Source organism: Triticum urartu, chromosome 2A (genome assembly GCF_056163025.1).
Source record: "Triticum urartu cultivar PI428250 chromosome 2A, HENAU_Tu73, whole genome shotgun sequence".
In the NCBI taxonomy this organism is placed as follows: Eukaryota; Viridiplantae; Streptophyta; class Magnoliopsida; order Poales; family Poaceae; genus Triticum; species Triticum urartu.
Window position 1 is genome coordinate 717,714,125 of NC_141874.1, and position 9,125 is coordinate 717,723,249.

Here is a 9,125-nt window from a genome sequence, read left to right on the forward strand (position 1 = left end):
TCCTATATATAATTCTTTACCTCCGGACCATTCCGGAACTCCTCGTGACGTCCGGGATCTCATCCGGGACTCCGAACAACTTTCGGGTTACCGCATACTAATATCTCTATAACCCTAGCGTCACCGAACCTTAAGTGTGTAGACCCTACGGGTTCGGGAGACATGCAGACATGACCGAGACGTTCTCCGGTCAATAACCAACAGCGGGATCTGGATACCAATGATGGCTCCCACATGTTCCACGATGATCTCATCGGATGAACCACGATGTCAAGGACTTAATCAATCCCGTATACAATTCCCTTTGTCTATCGGTATGTTACTTGCCCGAGATTCGATCGTCGGTATACCGATACCTAGTTCAATCTCGTTACCGGCAAGTCTCTTTACTCGTTCCGTAACACATCATCACGTGATCAACTCTTTGGTCACATTGCGCATATGATGATGTCCTACCGAGTGGGCCCAGAGATACCTCTCCGCTTACACGGAGTGACAAATCCCAGTCTCGATTCGTGCCAACCCAACAGACACTTTCGGAGATACCTGTAATGCACCTTTATAGTCACCCAGTTACGTTGTGACGTTTGATACACCCAAAGCACTCCTACGGTATCCGGGAGTTGCACAATCTCATGGTCTAAGGAAATGATGCTTGACATTAGAAAAGCTTTAGCATACGAACTACACGATCTTTGTGCTAGGCTTAGGATTGGGTCTTGTCCATCTCATCATTCTCCTAATGATGTGATCCCGTTATCAACGACATCCAATGTCCATGGTTAGGAAACCGTAACCATCTATTGATCAACGAGCTAGTCAACTAGAGGCTTACTAGGGACATGGTGTTGTCTATGTATCCACACATGTATCTCAGTTTCCTATCAATACAATTATAGCATGGATAATAAACGATTATCATGAACAAGGAAATATAATAATAATCAATTTATTATTGCCTCTAGGGCATATTTCCAACAGTCTCCCACTTGCACTAGAGTCAATAATCTAGTTCACATCGCCATGTGATTAACACTCACAGGTCACATCGCCATGTGACTAACACCCAAAGAGTTCTGGGTTTGATCATGTTGCTTGTGAGAGAGGTATTAGTCAACGGGTCTGAACCTTTCAGATCCGTGTGTGCTTCACAAATCTCTATGTCATCTCCTAGATGCAGCTACCACGTTCTATTTGGAGCTATTCCAAATAACTGTTCTACTTGGAGCTATTCTAAATTGTTGCTCCATTATATGCATCCGGTATCTCTACTCAGAGCTATCCGGATAGGTGTTAAGCTTGCATTGACGTAACCCTTTACGACGAACTCTTTTTACCACCTCCATAACCGGGAAAATTCCTTAGTCCACTAGTTACTAAGGATAACTTTGACCGCTGTCCTGTGATCCATTCTTGGATCACTCTTGTACCCCTTGACTGACTCATGGCAAGGCACACTTCAGGTGCGGTACACAGCATAGCATACTGTAGAGCCTATGTCTTAAGCATAGGGGATGACCTTCGTCCTTTCTCTCTATTCTGCCGTGGTCGAGCTTTAAGTCTTAACTTCATACCTTATATCTCAGGCAAGAACTCCTTCTTTGACTGATCCATCTTGAACACCTTCAAGATCATGTTAAGGTATGTGCTCATTTGAAAGTACCATTAAGCGTTTTGATCTATCCTTATAGATCTTAATGCTCAATACTCAAGTAGCTTAATCCAGGCTTTCCATTGAAAAACACTTTCCAAATAACCCTATATGCTTTCTAGAAATTCTACGTCATTTCCGATCAACAATATGTTAAAACATATACTCATCAGAAATTCTATAGTGCTCCCACTCACTTCTTTGGAAATACAAGTTTCTCACAAACTTTGTATACACCCAAAATCTTTGATCATCTCATCAAAGCATATATTCCAACTCCGAGATGCTTACTCCAGTCCTTAGAAGGATAGCTGGAGCTTTGCATACTTATTAGCATCTTTCAGGATTGACAAAACCTTCTGGTTGTATCACATACAACCTTTCCTCAAGAAAATCGTCGAGCAAACAATGTTTTGACATCCTATCTGCAAGATTTCATAAACAATGCAGTAATCGCTAATATAATTCCAACAGACCCTCAGCATCGCTACGAGTGAGAAAATCTCACCGTAGTCAACTCCTTGAACTTGTCAGAAAACATCTTAACGACAAGTCAAGCTTTCTTAATGGTGACATTTACCATCATTGTCCGTCTTCCTTTTAAAATCCATCTACACTCAACAGCCTTACGACCATCAAGTAGTTCTTCCAAAGTCTACACTTTGTTTTCATACATGGATTCTCTCTCGGATTTTATGGCCTCGAGCCATTTATCGGAATCCAGGCCCACCATCACTTCTCCATAGCTCGTAGGTTCATTGTTGTCTAGCAACATGACTTCCAAGACAGGATTACGTACCACTCTGAAGCAGTACGCATCCTTGTCATCCCACGAGGTTTGGGAGTGACTTGATCCAAAGTCTCATGATCAATATCATAAGCTTCCACTTCAATTGGTGTAGGTGCCACAGGAACAACTTCTTGTGCCCTGCCACACACTAGTAAAGAGATGGTTTAATAACCTCATCAAGTCTCCACCATCCTCCCACTCAATTCTTTCGAGAGAAACTTTTCCTCGAGAAAGGATCCGATTCTAGAAACAATCCCTTATTGCTTTCGAATCTGAGACAGGAGGTATACCCAGCTGTTTTGGGTGTCCTATGAAGATGCATTTATCCGCTTTGGGTTCGAGCTTATCAGCCTGAAACTTTTTCACATAAGCGTCGCAGTCCCAAACTTTTAAGAAATGACAGCTTAGGTTTCTCTAAACCATAGTTCATACGGTGTCATCTCATCGGAATTACGTGGTGCCCTATTTAAAGTGAATGTGGTTGTCTCTAATGCTTAACCCATAAACTATTGTGGTAATTCGATAAGGGACATCATGGTATGCATCATATCCAATAGGGTGCAGTTATGATGTTCGGACACACCATCACACTATGGTGTTCCAGGCTGTATTAGTTGTGAAACGATTTCCACAATGTCTTAATTTTGTGCCAAACTCGTAATTCAGATATTCATCTCTATGATCATATCATAGATCTTTTATCCTCTTGTCACGATGATCTTTCAACTTCACACTGAAATTACTTGAACCTTTCAATAATTCAGACTCGTGATTCATCAAGTAAATGTACTCAACATCTACACAAATCATCTGTGAAGAAAGAACATAACGATATCCACTACATGCCTCAGCACTCATTGGACTGCACACATCAAAATGTATTACTTCCAACAATTTGCTTTCTAGTTCCATTTTACTGAAACCGAGGCTTTCAGTCATCTTGCCCATGTGGTATGATTTGCATGTCTCAAGTGATTCAAAATCAAGTGAGTCCAAATGATCCATTTGCATGGAGTTTCTTCATGCATATACACCAATAGGCATGGTTCGCATGTCTCAAACTTTTCAAAAATGATTGAGTCCAAAGATCCATCAACATGGAGCTTCTTCATGCGTTTTATACCGATATGACTTACGTGGCAGTGCCACAAGTAGGTGGTACTATCATTACTATCTTTTGGCATGAACATGTGTATCACTACGATCGAGATTCAATAAACCATTCATTTTAGGTGTAAGACCATTGAAAGGTATTATTCAAATAAACAGAGTAACCATTATTCTCCTTAAATGAATAACTGTATTGCGATAGACATAATCCAATCATGTCTATGCTCAACGCAAACACCAATCTCGATGGTAGAGGGAGCATACGATATTTGATCATATCAACATTGGAAACACTTCCAACACATATCGTTAGCTCACCTTTAGCTAGTCTCCATTTATTCCGTAGCTTTTATTTTGAGTTACTAACACTTAGCAACTGAACCGGTATCTAATACCCTGGTGCTACTAGGAGTACTAGTAAAGTACACATTAACATAATGTATATCCAATATACTTCTATCGACCTTGCCAGCCTTCTAATCTACCAAGTATCTAGGGTAATTCTGCTCCAGTGGTTGTTCCCCTTTTTTACAGAAGCACTCAGTCTCGGGTTTGGGTTCAACCTTGGGTTTCTTCACTAGAGCAGCAGCTGAATTGCCGTTTCACAAAGTATCCCTTCTTGCCCTTGCCCTTCTTGAAACTAGTGGTTTCACAAACCATCAACAATTGATGCTCGTTTCTTGATTTCTACTTTTGCGGTGTCAAACATCGCGAATATCTCAAGGATCATCATATATATCCCTGATATATTATAGTTCATCACGAAGATCTAGCAGCTTGGTGGTAATGACTTTGGAGAACCATCACTATTTCATCTGGAAGATCAACTCCCACTCGATTCAAGCGATTGTTGTACTCAGACAATCTGAGCACAAGCACAACAATTGAGTTTTTCTCCTTAGTTTGCAGGCTAAGAAGATCGTCGGAGGTCTTATACCTCTTGACGTGGGCACGAGCCTGAAATCCTAATTTCAGCCCTCGAAACATCTCATATGTTTCGCGACGTTTCAAAACATCTTTGGTGCCTCAATTCTAAACCATTTAACTGAACTATCACGTAGTTATCAAAACGTGTATGTCAGATGTTCGCAACATCCACAGACGACGTTCGAGGTTCAACACACCGAGCGGTGCATTAAGGACATAAGCCTTCTATGAAGCAATGAGGACAATCCTCAGTTTACGGACCTAGTCCGCATAATGGCTACTATCAACTTTCAACTAATTTTTCTCTAGGAACATATCTGAATAGTAGAACTATAGCGTGAGCTACGACATAATTTGCAAAATCCTTTTGACTATGTTCAGAATAATTAAGTTCATCTTATGAACTCCCACTTAGATAGACATCCCTCTAGTCATCTAAGTGATTACATGATCCGAGTCAACTAGGCCGTGTCCGATCATCACGTGAGACGGACTAGCCAACGTCGGTGAACATCTTCATGTTGATCGTATCTACCATACGACTCATGCTCGACCTTTCGGTCTTCTGTGTTCCGAGGCCATGTCTGTACATGCTAGGCTCGTCAAGTTAACCCTAAGTGTTTTGCATGTGTTCCGAGGCCATGTCTGTACATGCTAGGCTCGTCAACACCCGTTGTATGTGAACGTAAGGATCCATCACACCCGATCATCACGGCGTGCTTAGAAACGATGAACTTTAGGAACGGTGCACAGTTAGGGGAGAACACTTCTTGAAATTTTAATGAGGGATCATCTTATTTACTACCGTCGTTCTAAGCAAATAAGATGTATAAACATGATAAACATCACATGCAATCAAATAGTGACATGATATGGCCAATATCACTTTGCTCCTTTTGATCTCCATCTTCGGGGCTCCATGATCATCATCGTCACCGGCATGACACCATGATCTCCATCATCATGATCTCCATCATCGTGTCTTCATGAAGTTGTCACGTCATCTATTACTTCTACTACAATGGCTAACGCTTTAGCAATAAAGTAAAGTAACTACATGACGTTTATGTTGACACGCAGGTCATAAATAAATAAAGACAACTCCTATGGCTCCTGCCGGTTGTCATACTCATCAACATGCAAGTCGTGATTCCTATTACAAGAACATGATCAATCTCATACATCACATATATCATTCATCACATCCTTTTGGCCATATCACATCACATAGCATACCCTGCAAAAACAAGTTAGACGTCCTCTAATTGTTGTTGCATGTTTTACGTGGCTGCTATGGGTTTCTAGCAAGAACGTTTCTTACCTACGCAAAGACCACAACGTGATATGCCAATTGCTATTTACCCTTCATAAGGACCCTTTTCATCGAATCTGATCCGACTAAAGTGGGAGAGACAGACACCCGCCAGCCACCTTATGCAACTAGTGCATGTCAGTCGGTGGAACCTGTCTCACATAAGAGTACGTGTAAGGTCGGTCCGGGCCGCTTCATCCCACGATGCCGCCAAATCAAGATAAGACTAGTAACGGCAAGCATATTGAACAAAATCAACGCCCACAACTACTTTGTGTTCTACTCGTGCATAGAATCTACGCAATAGACCTAGCTCTGATACCACTGTTGGGGAACGTAGCAGAAATTCAAAATTTTCCTACGTATCACCAAGATCTATCTATGGAGAAACCAGCAACGAGAGGAAGGAGAGTGCATCTACATACCCTTGTAGATCGCTAAGCGGAAGCGTTCAAGAGAACGGGGTTGATGGAGTCATACTCGTCGTGATTCAAATCACCGATGATCCTAGCGCCGAACGGACGGCACCTCCGCGTTCAACACACGTACGGAACGGAGACGTCTCCCATGCCTTGATCCAGCAAGGAGGAGGGATAGGTTGATGGAGATCCAGCAGCACGACGGCATGGTGGAAGTAGCGGGATTCCAACAGGGCTTCGCTAAGCGCTGCGGGATGAGGGAGATGTGTCACGGGAGGGAGAGGGAGGCGCCAGGCCTTAGATCGGTTTGCTCCTCCTTTTTCCCCACTATATATAGGGCCAAGGGAGACGGGGAGGCGCAGCCCTTGCCCCTTCCTCCAAGGAAGGGTGCGGCCAAGGGTGGGGAGGAGTCCATCCTCCCCAAGGCACCTCGGAGGTGCCTTCCCCTTTTAGGACTCTCCTCTTTTTCCCATCTCTTGGAGCATGGGCCTCTTGGGGCTGGTGCCCTTGGCCCATATAGGCCAAGGCACACCCCCTACAGCCCATGTGGCCCCCCGGGGCAGGTGGCCCCACCCGGTGGACCCCCGGGACCCTTCCGGTGGTCCCGGTACAATACCGATGACTCCGAAACTTGTCCCGATGGCCGAAATAGCACTTCCTATATATAATTCTTTACCTCCGGACCATTCCGGAACTCCTCGTGACGTCCGGGATCTCATCCGGGACTCCGAACAACTTTCGGGTTACCGCATACTAATATCTCTATAACCCTAGCGTCACCGAACCTTAAGTGTGTAGACCCTACGGGTTCGGGAGACATGCAGACATGACCGAGACGTTCTCCGGTCAATAACCAACAGCGGGATCTGGATACCCATGATGGCTCCCACATGTTCCACGATGATCTCATCGGATGAACCACGATGTCAAGGACTTAATCAATCCCGTATACAATTCCCTTTGTCTATCGGTATGTTACTTGCCCGAGATTCGATCGTCGGTATACCGATACCTAGTTCAATCTCGTTACCGGCAAGTCTCTTTACTCGTTCCATAACACATCATCACGTGATCAACTCTTTGGTCACATTGCGCATATGATGATGTCCTACCGAGTGGGCCCAGAGATACCTCTCCGCTTACACGGAGTGACAAATCCCAGTCTCGATTCGTGCCAACCCAACAGACACTTTCGGAGATACCTGTAATGCACCTTTATAGTCACCCAGTTACGTTGTGACGTTTGATACACCCAAAGCACTCCTACGGTATCCGGGAGTTGCACAATCTCATGGTCTAAGGAAATGATGCTTGACATTAGAAAAGCTTTAGCATACGAACTACACGATCTTTGTGCTAGGCTTAGGATTGGGTCTTGTCCATCACATCATTCTCCTAATGATGTGATCCCGTTATCAACGACATCCAATGTCCATGGTTAGGAAACCGTAACCATCTATTGATCAACGAGCTAGTCAACTAGAGGCTTACTAGGGACATGGTGTTGTCTATGTATCCACACATGTATCTCAGTTTCCTATCAATACAATTATAGCATGGATAATAAACGATTATCATGAACAAGGAAATATAATAATAATCAATTTATTATTGCCTCTAGGGCATATTTCCAACAGATCAATCTATGGAGTCATCTAGCAACGAGGGAGAGGGAAGTGCATCTACATACCCTTGTAGATCACGAGCGGAAGCGTTCAAGAGAACGGGGTTGATGGAGTCATACTCGTCGTGATCCAAATCACCGATGACCGAGCGCCGAACGGACGGCACCTCCGCGTTCAACACATGTACGGTTGGGAAGACGTCTCCTTCTTGATCCAGCAAGGGAAGGGGAGGTTGATGGAGATCCAGCAGCACGACGGTGTGGTGGTGGAAGTAGCGGTGATCTCGGCAGGTCTTCGCCAAGTTCCAACGAGAGAGAGAGAGAGAGAGAGGTGTTACGAGGGGAGAGGGAGGCGCCAGAGATTTGGGTACAGCTGCCCTCCCTCCCCCCCCCACTATATATAGGGCCCCTAGGGGGGGCGGCCCTAGGAGATGGGATGTCCAAGGGGGGGGCGGCGGCCAAGGGGGACTTGCCCCCCAAGCCAAGTGGGGCGCCCCCACCCCTAGGGTTTCCAACCCTAAGCGCAGGGGGAGGGCATGGGGGGCGCACCAGCCCACTAGGGGCTGGTTCCCCTCCCACTTCAGCCCATGGGGCCCTCCGGGATAGGTGGCCCCACCTGGTGGACCCCGGGACCCTTCCGCTGGTCCCGGTACAAAACCGATTACCCCCGAAACTTTCTCGATGGCCGAAACTGGACTTCCTATATATAAATCTTCACGTTCGGACCATTCCGGAACTCCTCGTGACGTCCGGGATCTCATCCAGGACTCCGAACAACTTTCGGGTTACCGCATACTAATATCTCTACAACCCTAGCGTCACCGAACCTTAAGTGTGTAGACCCTACGGGTTCGGGAGACTCGCAGACATGACCGAGACGACTCTCCGGTCAATAACCAACAGCGGGATCTGGATACCCATGTTGGCTCCCACATGTTCCATGATGATCTCATCGGATGAACCACGATGTCGAGGATTCAATCAATCCCGTATTCAATTCCCTTTGTCAATCGGTACGTTACTTGCCCGAGATTCGATCATCGGTATCCCAATACCTTGTTCAATCTCGTTACCTGCAAGTCACTTTACTCGTACTGTAATGCATGATCCCGTGACCAAACACTTGGTCACATTGAGCTCATTATGATGATGCATTACCGAGTGGGCCCAGAGATACCTCTCCGTCATACGGAGTGACAAATCCCAGTCTCGATCCGTGTCAACCCAACTGATACTTTCGGGGATACCTGTAGTATACCTTTATAGTCACCCAGTTACGTTGTGACGTTTGG